Raw genomic sequence first — 13,939 nt, forward strand, 5'->3', positions numbered from 1 at the left:
TTACCATCTCTGCTTCATTACCAGCTGGGGGGTATTCTCCGGATCAACTTCGGAGAGCACCAGGGATCTGGGACATATGGGGAAGGGCAGAGGACAGAGTTGGGTCTAGAACACCCGGATGGGCAGGAAGACCTAGTGGGCTTAAAGATCACACCGAAGCCCACAGGAGTGGAGGATCCATGTTCCCAGCAGAGGAAGGCGAGCTGCACTCTCCAAGTCTGATGTCACCCACTTGGGCGGTGAAGCCAGTAGGAGATGGGAGAGGCAGCGGCAGGACTGCTGGGGCGGTGGAGAGGACAATTTTTAAGCACAGAATAGGGCTTGTGGAAGCAATGGGTAAAGGGCCGGGGCTTTCGAGCCCAGCAGCAGGTAGGAACTGGTCAAAGGGAAATTAGGCCATCAAGGCCTGGGGAAATCACAGGCACAAAGCAGCCACTGCAAAATCCTGGAGGGAGACGGCTGCTGGAGGTTTGGAAGTTTGGAGCCTGGAGCAATCTGCATGTTTATAATAAAACTGACACTCAGGGCAGCTCTGAATAATTCAGTAGGCACTGTGATCTCGTTACAGTGCATGTCCCTGGGGTACAAAGGGAGAGGGGCTGGCTCGGCCCAGGCTGGCTGCCGCCACCAGGCTCCCTGAAAGGGCGTGACAGATGGGCCGAAACCAGCCACCACCCAGTCACGCTTCGCACGGTGATTGGTTTTCAAAGGAGGACAGGGTTTGTGAATGGAGCCAGCTTGTTGCTTGCTGCCTTCAAATGGATGCTGCTGGGTCGCGTGGCCAGCCAGGCCCCCTTGTGAATGGGGCATCGCCAGTGGGTGGTGAACAAGCCAGAGATGACTCCCCGCTCCCCTCGACTGTCATTGCTGAAGCTGAGATGGAGGGAAAGGGGAGCAGGGCCCCTGACCCCTTCTCTCTGCTGACGGGCTTAACCCTCCATTGGTCCTTCTCTGCTCTAACCCTGCATCAGTGAGAATTACGTTCAGGCGCATATACCAAAAAACAAAAACAAAAAGTTAAAACTAGATGGGAGTGTCTTTTTCTCTCATGTAAACAAATCCAAAGATAACTAGTACAGACCTAGTTTGTGAGCTCCACCACCATCAGAGACCTAGGCCCCTTTCCCCTCACCTGCCCTGCCATCCTCAGTCCTCAGCATGCTAGTCCTGGTCCCACGTGACTGCTCAAGCTCCAACATCATGTCCACATTCCAGCCATTAGGAAAAGAAGATGGGAAGAAGCCTCCCAGGGTGCATGCTAGTCATTGAAATTTCCCAGAAGCTGCCACACACGCAATAGATAACAATTTAGTTACATGGCTACACTTAGCTGCAGGAGAGGTTGGGAAATGTATGCTTGTCTTATATGGCCGTTTGTTTGTTGGGAGACAATGCTCCATGATTCTATTCCATTTCTACACATCTTGCAAGTGAGGCATTGACTGTCCTTTGTTCCAGATTACCATTTTCAGGATATAGTGGACAGCCTTGGAAGATCTACAATGTCTCCCTCCCAAAGGGGCAGGCATGCTGCCCCTTATAAAATATACATGGACCGGCCGGGCGCGGAGGCTGACGCCTGTAATCCCAGCACTTTGGGAGGCCGAGGCCGGCGGATCACGAGGTCAGGAGATCGAGACCATCCTGGATAACACGGTGAAACCCTGTCTCTACTAAAAAGACAAAAAAATAGCCGGGCATGGTGGCAGGCGCCTGTAGTCCCAGCTACTCGGGAGGCTGAGGCAGGAGAATGGCGTGAACCCGGGAGGCGGAGTTTGCAGTGAGCCGAGATCGCGCCACTGCACTCCAGCCTGGGCGACAAAACGAGACTCCGTCTCAAAAAAAAAAAAAAAGTATATATATATACACGGACCATTCTGAAAGATCTGGGTTCCCTAAGTTCAGGGTTCCTGTCTTGAAATGCAATCCACTGTGTGTGCAGGCATCACCAGGCCCTTTCTGCAAAATCCTGTGGGAATTAGGGCTGATACTCTTGCTACTGCTGTTGCTGATAATAATAAACTGTCCTTCATCTCTGACCTAGGAGTCTGGGCTTCTATCACAAGCTATGACACTGGTGGGCTAATTTGTTAGCTTGTAAGTAGGATAAAATCTCAGACCCTTTACAGTTCCTGACAGTGTTCAGCTAAGAATCGGGGTTTCTGCAGGAGTAGTTACTAGAAATCTACCATAGGCTTCTTCCCAGCTACTTGAGTTGGCCATACAGGTGTTTCCAGGTATCTGGACCCCTCCCACAACCAAACAGAAGGGAGTACCTTCAGGTAAAACTCTAGCCACTTCCAAAATTATAGCAGGTCTCAAAATGCCTAAAGACAGTAGGAGTCGGCCAGGCACAGTGGCTCACACCTATAATTCCAGCACTTTGAGAGGCCAAGATAGGAGGATCACTTGAGCCCAGGAGTTCAAGACTAGCCTGGGCAAAATAGGGAGACCCTGTCTCTTCCAAACAAACAAACAAAAAAAAGAAAGAAAGAAAATTAGCTAGGCATGGTGGCACATGCCTATAGTCCTAGCTTCTCAGGAAGCTGAGGTGGGAGGATCACTTGAGCTCAGGAGGTTGAGGCCGCAGTGAGCCATGATTACACCACTGTACTCCAGCCTGGGTGACAGGGTAAGACCTATCTCAATTTAAAAATAAAAAGTAAAAAAAAGACAGGGAGGTCATGCACCTGCTTACCTCCTTAGCTCTGAGTGTTCTCTAAAGAACCCCATGGACTTCCTTGTCTCCATCCAGTAGGACCAGGTGCAGGCCTTGGGATCCGGACTTCTACCAGGTGCTACCAGAGCCAGCAGGCAGACCCAGCAGGAATCCCTTAATAGCATTCTCAGGATATCCAGGGCTCGAGGTGTTTCCTGGGCCATCAGGACAAGGACAGGGAGGTCAATCCAGTGCCAGGGACTCTGCCTCCTGCCTCATTGCCAAGGGGAGAGACTCTACACAATGAAATCTGGATTACATACTAAAGGGCTTCAAACCCCTAAATGCAAGATGATGGCCCAGACTGAATCCTGAAACACAAAAAGGACAGGAGTGGAAACGTGAAATCCAAATAAAGTCTGTAGTTTGGTTAATAGCATTGTTCCTATGTGAATTCTTCATTTTGACAAACGTACCATGGTTAGGTAAGATACTAATTTTGGGGAAAGCGGGGTGAAGAGTACATGGGAATTCTCTACACTATTGTTGCAACTTTTATGTACATCTAACAATTTTCCAAAATAAAAAGTATACTAAAATAAAATAAAGCTAAAAAATTCAAGACCTAAGCTCAAGATTTAAGAGGCAGGAAAAGAAAAATATGAAGGGTGGGGCATGGTGGTGCATGCCTGTAATCCCAGCGCATTGGGAGGCCGAGGCAGGCAGATCACTTGAGTCCAGGAGTTCAATACCAGCCTGGCCAGCATGGTGAAACCCTGTTTCTACTAAAAATAAAAAAATTAGCCTGGCATGGCACGCACCTGTAGTCCCATCTACTCAAAGACTAAGGTGGGAGAATCGCTTGAACCCGGGAGTCGGAGGTTGCAGTGAGCCGAGATCGTGCCACTGCACTCCAGGCTGGGGGACAGAACAAGACTCTGTCTCAAATATGTATGTATATATGTGTGTGTATATATACATGTATGTATAGATGCATGTATGTACACATGTATGTATACATGCATGTATGTACACATGTATGTATGTATGCACATATGTATGCATGCACATATGTATGTACGCATATATGTACGCATATATGTATGTATGAACATATATATGTACGCATATATATGTATGTACGCATGTATATGTATGTACGCATGTATATGTATGTATGCATGTATATGTATGCGTGCATATGTGTATGCGTGCATATGTGTATGCGTGCATATATGTATACGTATGTATACGTATGTATGTATACGTATGTATACGTATGTATGTATGTATACGTATGTATATATACACACACACATGATTATTGTAAGTGTTTAAATTCAAAGAGCTGGGTTAGGTTAGGACCCCTCTTTTGGAGTTCACTATAAACTGTCCTCTTTTCATCGACAAAGAATTTCCAGGATTGGAGTAAAAATGGAAGCAAAGGAGCTCTCTGTATAGAGCGTCAGAGTGGGCGGTCAACCCGGACTAACGCCAACATCAAGGTCGGGTGAGGCCTGGCACCCGCTTGGTCTTTGGGCAATCCCGCCGGCGCTGCAGGAAGGGCAGGCTGGGGCCTGGGCTCTGCGGCCCCCCTCTCCGAGCTCGGCTCCCCGGGGAGGGTCTGGCGGCCGCGCTCCACTTAAACCCGGGGCGCTGCCAGAGGCCCCGGACACTCGGGCCGCGCCCCGCGAGGGCCCCAGCGCTAGCGGCCCCGCCTTGCCCGGCCAGCCGCCCTCGGAGGAAAAGCTGTTGCTCAACCCGGAGGAATGCGGGGCCGGCGCTCCGGCGGGGGAAGCGCGGGAGACTGCACGGCCGGCGGCGGCCGCAAACTTCGCCCCTCTGGACACTGCGGCTCCGGGCGGGAAAAGAGGGGCGGCCCCCGGCCGGGCCCCCAGCCCGGAGGTGGCCCAGACAGAGCTCCCAACTTCGGGGCCGTTTAAAAACGGCGGCAGACGCAGGCCCGAGGGCCGAGGCAAGAACCTCCCACGGAAAGCTCCAAGGAGGCGGGGATTTCTGCCTCACTGTTGTGTTCGTGATTCATCTGCGGCGCCTGAAGAGTGTCTTGAACATAGTAGGCGCTCAGTAAACATTTTTGAAAGAATAACATAATCCCTCCCGGCCTCAGTTTCCTCCCGTCTACAGGAAGGGTTTGATCCCGGAGGGCCCTATCAACTCTGAAATTCTAGGATGCTGAGATTAAATCCCATGTGTACTGCTGTGGTTTTGCTTTTAGTTTTTCGGGGACATTTTTAGTGCTACCCTTTATGATGTGCCAGGAGTGAATTTGACACCAGATGGCTTTTTTTTTTTTTCTTAATAAGAAAGAAGACAAAGGGAGGGAGAAAAATATTTTCCAACTGGCAGTGCTGACAGCATTTTGGAAAAGAATCCAGGGAGGCAAAGAGGAGCTGTTTCAGCCTGATTCTGCCTCCTCCTGCACACTCTGCCACCCTGGCCTCCACCATAAACGAGGTAGATCTGAGTGGAGCTTTTTATGGATGAGGCAAAGGGAGCATCATTACAGAAGACTCCACCCCGAGTTAGCACTTGCTTTGTCCTCTGTGGCAGTCACAGCGAACTGGCCCCTGAGCCGCATGGTGGTGGATTCCAGCTATAGGCAGGGCTCTGGCTAAAGGCTGGGTCTGGTGTTAATTAGAAGAACAGAGAGACACCTGGCAAATCAAAAGCTGGCGCTCCCTGCCTGGGGAACATTCAGGAAAAATAGCCAAAGTGGCAGTGCCTCTTCTGGAATTCCTCTTCTCTGGGATCCCAACTCCCTCTCATGGAAAGGCAGGGTGGAGAAGGGTTCCTTGCTCAAAATGACCTCTAGCTGAGTTTTTAATATGTCATGGCGCAGGGAAGGGAAATTCCTAGAATAAGACAATTTGGCAGTGTGCACAGGGGTGCCGACCAGGGATGCTGCAGGCAGTCTGCTTGGGTTCAAATCGTGGCTCCACTACTTACTAGTTGTTTGATAAGGATAAGTGACTTTATCTTTCTGTACCTTAGTTTCTCCAACTGTAAAATGGAATAATTAAAATTCCCACCAAAGGCAATTGTTGTGTGGACTGAATTAGATAATACAAGAAAAGTGCCAGTGGTCTGCCTCTTCAAACAGACACTGGCACAAGGCAAGCACTCAATATTTTCTTATTTAAGTGACAGGACCCCCAAAACTAGAACCTTGTGCTGGACAGGTCTCAAAATGGCTGCCTGTGAAGAGCCCCACTGTGGTACTATCAACTTTGGGCAAAGAAGTCTCCATCCAGCTGACAGGTCCCTCCCTCCTCCTTCACATCCCCAGGAAACTGGAGGAAGGCCACACACGATGAGCAGAAATTATGTGTCAGGCTCCAACTTGATGGATCACCTCCAAAGGGATCTTGGAGGGAAGAAGGGAGTAGTGGGCAAGGAGAAGAGGACTGTTGGTGCCAGTTTGGGAGGCTGGGACTAATGCAGTAGATGGTATATAAACCAGTGCACTGTATACCATAGGTGGCTTGTGATGGCCACCCATGGTCTATACCTCTGTTGAATGTCCTTGATTTTTCTACTGATAAATTGTTTCAGATGCAATGTTCTCGAATTTGACCAGCAAACTCCTTGAGGCCAAGTCTTGTCTTTCTGTCATGGTATCCACCCGACACAAACATGTCAAAGATGCTACTCACAAAGTTAAGACTTCAGAGGCGCTTATTGACTGGATGAGATGTTAAACAGGGGAGCAGATTGGAATTCCAGACTGCATGGACAAGGGGAGACAGAGGCAGCTGGGCATGTAAGGATCAGAGGTGTGACTCATCTGCTGGCCCCAAGTATCCTCCCTCAAACCCACAGTAGAAAATCAAGTAGCAGATCTATTTATCAGTAGAAAATCAAGGACATCCAACCGAATTATAGACCATAGGTGGCCAGCACAAGCCACCTATGGTATATAATGCACTCCAAATATTCCACTCAAACCTCTCCAGCTTCCAGAAAGTCAGCAACACCAGGGTTCCCAACCTGTCCTGCCACAGGGGAGGTGATATCCATGCCAGCCCTGGGAAAATATATCTCTCCAGCTGCTCTGTCATTCCTGGCCTGCAGGAGCCTCCAAGGCAAACTTTGCTGCCATTTCTTTCCCTTTTCTGAATGGACATTGGACTTCCATTGCTGTAGTCAGGACAGAGCCCACAGTGGCCCTGAGATGTCTTCTGGAGTCCTCCTAAGTTTCTTCATATGGCTGGCCCATCCCTGTACCCCCAGGCTATGTAACCTGCGGCAGGTGCATTACATGAATGTTCAGTAAATATTAAAGCGAACTGAAGGCCCCCCCTCGGTGGCTCACGCCTGTAATCCCAGCACTTTGGGAGGCCGAGGTGGGCGGATCTCCTCTTCTTCAGAGGAGACTTTCTTGACCACCTTCTATCAAAATTAACTGCCCCCCGCCCCGCCAAATTACTTCCCATTATCTTATCCTGTTTATTTTGTTACTTACATGTTCATTGTCTCTCTACCCCACCCAGACTGAAAGTTTCCCTATGAGCAGGGACCTCGTATTTCTGTCCATCACTGTATCCCACCCCCTTTCACAGTGCCTGGCATATGGCAAGTGTCTGCTTGATGAGTGGTGGCCTCCTTCTCCCTGAGTTAGTCCCCTTCTCTCTAGCATTTTCAATCAGTTCTTTTCTATTAGGTAATTCTTCTGCCTTCAAAAATGCATCAGCTCCTTTATTTTGCAAACTCTTTTTATTTCACCCTTTAGCCATCAGCTTATTTTCCCATCTTTCACCCCACCTGCTACCCAGGAAAAATAGCTAGCCTTCATGTGTCAGAACCTTTCAACTGAAAGCACAGAAGACCAACTAAAAGCACCTTACACAATGGGCAAGTATATTATTTTTTAGAGGCAGAGAGCATTAATTCCACCTTTAATAAAGTCAGCTTCTCTGTGATTCTTTCCGAAAGCCCTGGCCTAGCGGGCTTCCCCTTGTGTGTCCTTGGCCAGCGCTGCCTCGCATGCCTAAACCTAAACCAATCACTGGCACAGAGGCAGGAAGTGCCCTGGTTGGCTGAGACTCATCAACATTATCCCCTGTGGCTGAGGAGGGGGTCTCCTTCCTTGGGTACAGGGCACGTAAATTTCAGGACAAAATCAAGCCTTTACCAGCACAGAAGAAGGGTAGAGTGTAGCTGTTGAATCTATGAGCTGCCCAATAACCTTCCAATAAATTGTTTTTCTGCTTAAGTTAGCCAGAGTTGGTTTCTGTGGCTTGTAATCACAGAAGCCTGGCCGAGCTACACTCAGGGGCTGCCTGATGAGATGACAGGAGCAGCCTTCTCAGCCAGGAGGAGTGCTATCAGCAACATCTGTGAGGCGGCATAGAATGACCATATAGAAGCACACGGAAAATAGTCCCAGGACGTCAGGAAAAGACTGTGGAGTCATGCATGAGAGCTGAGTTATTACAGCTTAGAGTCAGAGGCTATGTATTTTAGGTGACTCGTTGCGACTATACCCCCAGGCTATGTAACCTGGGGCAGGTGCATTACATAAATGTTCACTAAGTATTAAATTGAACTGAAGGCACCTTTTGGTGGCTCACGCCTGTAATCCCAGCACTTTGGGAGGCCAAGGTGGGCAGATTGCTTGAGCTCAGGAGTTTGAGACCAGCCTGGGCAGCAAGGGGAAAAACCCTGTCTCTACCAAAAATACAAAAATTAGCCAGGCTTGGTGGTGTGCACCTGTGGTCCCAGCTACTCAGGAGGCTGAGGTGGGAGGATCCCTGGAGCCCAGGAAGTCAAGGCTGCAGTGAGCCGTGATCGTGCCACTGCTCTCCAGTCTGGGTGACAGAGCGAGACCCAGTCTCAAAATATAAGTAAATAAAATAAAGTGAACCGAAGTGATCACCCTTCCTGTTTAAAATTTTAAGCCAGGCGTGGTAGTCAGAACCTCTTGTTCCCACTACTCGGGAGGCTGAGGCAGAAGGATCATTTGAAGGCCGAGTGCAGTGGCTCACACCTGTAATCTGAACACTTTGGGAGGCCATGGTGGGTGAATTGTTTTGAGTCCAGGAGTTTGAGACCAGTCTGGGCGACATAGCAAGACCCCATCTGTACTAAAAATACAAAAAAATTAGCTGGGTATGGTGGCATGTGCCTGTAGTCCCAGCTATTCAGGAGGCTGAGGTGGGAGAACGGCTTGAATCCAGGAGGCAGAGGCTACAGTGAGATTGTACCACTGCACTCCAGCCTAGGCAATAGAGCCAGACCCTGTCTCAAAAAAAAAAAAAAAAAAAGAAGGATCACTTGAGCCCTGGAGTTCAAGGCTGCAGTGCTCTATGATCGTGCCCGTGAATAGCCACTGCACTCCAGCCTAGGCAACATAGTGAGACCTCATCTCTAAAAAATAAATAAAATAAAACAGTATCTTTCGTTGGTTCCCAAGAGGCCACCCATCTAAACAACTGGCCTCTCCCACCTGCTGCCATTCTTTCTGAAGACTTGAACCATTATACCACTGCTTCTTCCCACCCCACCTCTTGCCCTCCTCAGGGACACCCTGCTTCATGGGTCTGCACATGAGCAGTCTCTCACCTCTGGAGCAGGAGACTCCATCATCACTCAGACCTGCCCCACTCCCACCTCTGAGACTCAGCCCTTCCTTCACTGACCTAGACCGCCTTTCCTTTCTCCTCCTGGCTGCCCACTCCCACTAAGCCTGCTTTGAAGAACCTGGCCCAGTCCCTGGCACATCACCAACATCTAATCAGTGGCTGTCAATACTGTCTTGTCCTCTTCTGCTCCCTGGCCAATGGCCTGCCTCAAAGCCACTTCACTGCCCTCCTTCTGGCTCTAGAATGCCCCCATCCCCTCATGTCCTCCTCTGAGCTAGAAGCTGCTGCCCACTGCTCACTGTCTCCATCCCTGTTCCCTGCTGAACCTACCACTGATTCTCACGGTCTCACCTCAACCAGGCCTCACTGGGGCCCAGTAATCCTTTTCCTCTTGGGCCCTCTTGGGAGGACGGGGGGCAGGGGTTCCAAATCAAGTTCTCACAGCAGCTTTTCTAAGTTCCGGAAGCTTCTCTCCTCCCCTCCTCACCTTCCTCCTAACATATGGCCCACTTTCAGCCACTTTGTCAGCAAGAGTGTCTGGCACAAGCACCACCACTTCCACCTCAAGAAGACATCTCTGCCTTCAGGTCACAAGATAGTGGAGTAAAGCCCCCTTCTCCTCTCAAAAATCACCCCCAAGATGATAAGGAAAATAAGAAACAGGAACCCAAAGTCCATCTTCAATGAAACAAGGATTTAGAATCCTGGCCCCCATCATATGAAAACAGAAAATGGACAGAAGAATGGTAAACGACCCCACAGAGTCCAAGAAGGGCAGACCAAAAACATTTGGAGGCACAGACCCACGAGAAGCAACCTGATTCTTCCCTTGGAAACCCAGGAAAGCTCGGGACTTGGAAGTACCAAGTAAGACAGAAGGATAAGCAGGGGTCTAAAACTGAGGCAAGGTCTAAAACTCCAGGGATTGCTTGAAGATCTGTTTAAAGAGCAATTAGACTGTCAGGAACCCCAGCCATCCCCAGCACAATCAGGTAACTTAATGTGTCCCCTCCCGATTCCTGTAGGAGACAGGAAGATGTATTCTGGAGATATTGAAACAGAAAGATTCTGGACTTAGGGGTTGGGGAGGTGCAGGAAAAAGAGTGGGATCAAAGACTGAGGGAAAGTCGGTGACATGGTTTGGCTGTATCCCCACCCAAATCTCATCTTCAATTGTAGTTCCCACAATTCCCATGTGTTGTGGGAAGGACCCAGTGGGAGATAAATGAATCATGGGTGCAGCTTCCCCCATACTGTTCTCATGGTAGTGAATAAGTCTCACGAGATGGGATGGTTTGATAAGGGGTTTCCGCTTTCGCTTGATTCTCCTCTCTCTTGCCGGCCACCATGTAAGAAGTCCCTTTGCTATTCCTTCATCTTCTGCCATGATTGTGAGGTCTCCCCAGCCATGTGGAACTGTAAGTCCATTAAACCTCTTTCCTTTATAAATTACCCAATCTTGGGTATGTCTTTATTAGCAGTGTGAGAACAGACTAATACAGTCAGCATCTGAACAATAACACCCGGTCTCCCTGCCACACACCTCTCTAACTCCCACACTATAGCTGGCTCTAGAACTCTGGGTGAGGGGCTTGTAACCTTCAAGCAGGAGACGAAACTAGATCATTCTTTTCTGGAAAAAAACAAAATGTGACAGAGAAAAAGCCTATTAACACTGACAATTGATACCCTCCAATGAAGGAGTCCAGCCAGCCACTTGATTGCCCTACTGTGAGCCCACAGGGAGAGCTTCCAACTGGATCTCTAAAGCCTCCCTCTCAACAGGAGTGGACAGCCAAGGAACACCAGACCTCTGAAGAAAGCCTCCAGCATGATGCAAATCAAAACACAGGGGGAAGAAAAATTCAAGTTAATAACCTCAGAGAGATAATTCATGTGTCCAAAGGACGTGAAACTATTTCTTAAAAAAAAAAAAAAAAAAGTAAGAGGCCAGGTGTGGTGGCTCACATCTGTAATCCCAGCACTTTGGGAGGCCAAGGCTGGTGGATCACTTGAGGTCAGGAGTTGGAGACCTGCCTGGCCATCATGGTGAAACCCTGTCTCTACTAAAAATCCAAAAAAAAAAAAAATTAGCCAGGCGTGGTGGTGGGCACCTGTAACCCCAGCTACTCAGGAGGCTGAAGCAGGAGAATCGCTTGAACCCGGGAGGTGGAGGTTACAGTGAGCCAAATCACACCACTGCACTCCAACCTGGGTGACACAGCAAGACTCAGTCTCAAAAAAAAAAGAAAAAGAAAGAAAGGAAAAGAGGGCAGGCGCCGTGACTCACACCTGTAATTCCAGCACTTTGGGAGGCCGAGGTGGGCAGATCACCTGAAGTCAGGAGCTCAAGACCAGCCTGGCCAACATGGTGAAACTGTGGCTCTAATAAAAATACAAAAATTAGCCGGGTGTGGTGGCAGGCACTTGTAATCCCAGCTACTCAGGAAGCTGAAGCAGGAGAATCGCTTGAACCCGGGAAGCGAAAATTGCCATGAGCCGAGATCATGCCATTGCACTACAGCCTGGACGACAGAGTGAGACTGCATCTCAAAAAAAAAAAAAGAAAAGGAAAGAAAAAGAAATGCTGGGCATGGTGGTACATGCCTGTAGTCCCAGCGACTTCAGAGGCTGACATGAAAACATCACTTGAGCCCAGCTCTGGGCTGTAGTGTGCTATGCTAGGATCAGGGAATCACCAGCTTGCCTAAGAGGGTAGAAGGAACCAGTTCAGGTCAAAAATAGAGCAGGTCAAAACTCCCATGCTGGCTGGGTTCGGTGGCTCATGCCTATAATCCCAGCACTTTGGGAGACCAAGGCGGGCAAATCACTTGAGGTCAGGAGTTCGAGACCAGCCTGGGCAACAGAATGAAACCTCATCTCTACTAAAAATAAAAAAATTAGCCAGACATGGTGGTGCACACCTGTAGTCCCAGCTACTTGGGAGGCTGAGGCAGGAGAATTGCTTGAACCCAGGATTGCAGTGAGCCGAGATCGCGCCACTGCACTCCAGCCTGGGCGACAGAGCAAGACTGTCCTGGGAAAAAAAACCCAAAAACTCCCATGCTGACCAATAGTGTGATCATACCTGTGAATAGCCACTGCACTCTAGCCTGGGCAACGTAGTGAGACCCTTTCTCTTTAAAAAAAATTATCTTAAAAGAAAGAAAAGGTAGAGAACATGAAAGCACTCTTGAAAATTATATAAAGAAAAAATAAAAAGAGTAATAACAATATACTTAGCAAATAGATTAGGATATAACATAGAGGATACCTCCCAGAAAACAGAACAAAGGGATGGTTAATAAGAGAGAAATAATACGAAAATTAGAGGATCAATCCAAGGAGCCTAGCATCCAAGTAATCAGCGATGCAGAAGGAATGAACAGGAAAAATGGAGGAAGAAATGTCAAAGAAATTATAAAGCAATTCCCAGAACTAAAGTACATAAATTGTTTTGGGACAGAGGTTCTTAAGCTTTAGCATGCATCAGAATACCTGGTAGGCTAGTTAAAGCACGGATGGCTGGGCCCTATCACCGGAGTTTCTGATTCAGTAGGTGTGAGGTGGGGCCCCAAGTTTGCATTGCTGACATGTTCCCACAGGTGATACTGATGCTGCTGGACTGGGGACTACACTTTAAGAACCACTGTATTAGATTTAAAGAACCTGACAAGTACCCAGAAAAATGAATGAAAAGCAACCCACAGCAATATACTGTGACATTTCAAGATAGCCAAGATAAAAGAAAACAATCCTAAAAGTGGGGGTTGGGGAGAAGGGCGGAGGTGAATTCAAAGTCTCAGAAATCAAAATGGCAAGAACTTCTGAACTGCAAAATTAGAAGCTGAAAAATAAAGGAACAATGTCTTCAAAATTCTGAAGGAAAATTATTTTCAACTTAAAATTCCATACCCAGCCAAAACTATCAATCAAGTGTAAGGATGGAATAAAGCCATTTTAAGTAACACGAAAGTCTAAAATGTTACCTCCCAGGCACTCTTTCTCAGGAAGCTACTGGAGGATGTGCTTCACCAAAACAAGGGAGTAAACCAAGAAAGAAGAAAACACTGAGTCCAGGAAAGAGGACAAGGGCAAAGGTGATGAGAAACCCAGGATGACAGGTGTACCACAGCCCAGAGGGCAACACGTCCGGAGGAAAGTGCAAGGATGGGGCACCCCAGGACAAAAGTCTCCAAGGGAAGAAGAGAACCAGTAAGATTATATGACAGGTTTGGCCATATGCAAAATTGTACTGAGAGGGCGTTTTACAGAACTGTTGAAGGGTGTGGGAAGACAGAGCCAGAGATTCAAAGAAAAAACCAAGCAAATTAAAAATGAGGCAATTAATTCCAGAAAAAACAAAAAGGTTGTACAAGGAAGGAAATATAAACAGAGTATATGACAAAGTTATTTAGAAAAGGAAATGTAACCAGAATACTTGCCTCGAGAATAAACAATATTTACAAATTCAATAATGAAATCACTGAATATGGATTTAACTATAGATTATGATATAAACATAATGTGAGTGGTGTCTCACGTGTCCGTATGAAGAGACCACCAAACAGGCTTTGTGTGAGCAACAAGGCTGTTTATTTCACCTGGGTGCAGGCGGGCTGAGTCCAAAAAGAGAGTCAGCAAAGGGTGGTGGATTATCACTAGTTCTTACAGGTTC

The sequence above is a fragment of the Pan paniscus genome, chromosome 10 (genome assembly GCF_029289425.2).
Source record: "Pan paniscus chromosome 10, NHGRI_mPanPan1-v2.0_pri, whole genome shotgun sequence".
In the NCBI taxonomy this organism is placed as follows: domain Eukaryota; kingdom Metazoa; phylum Chordata; class Mammalia; order Primates; family Hominidae; genus Pan; species Pan paniscus.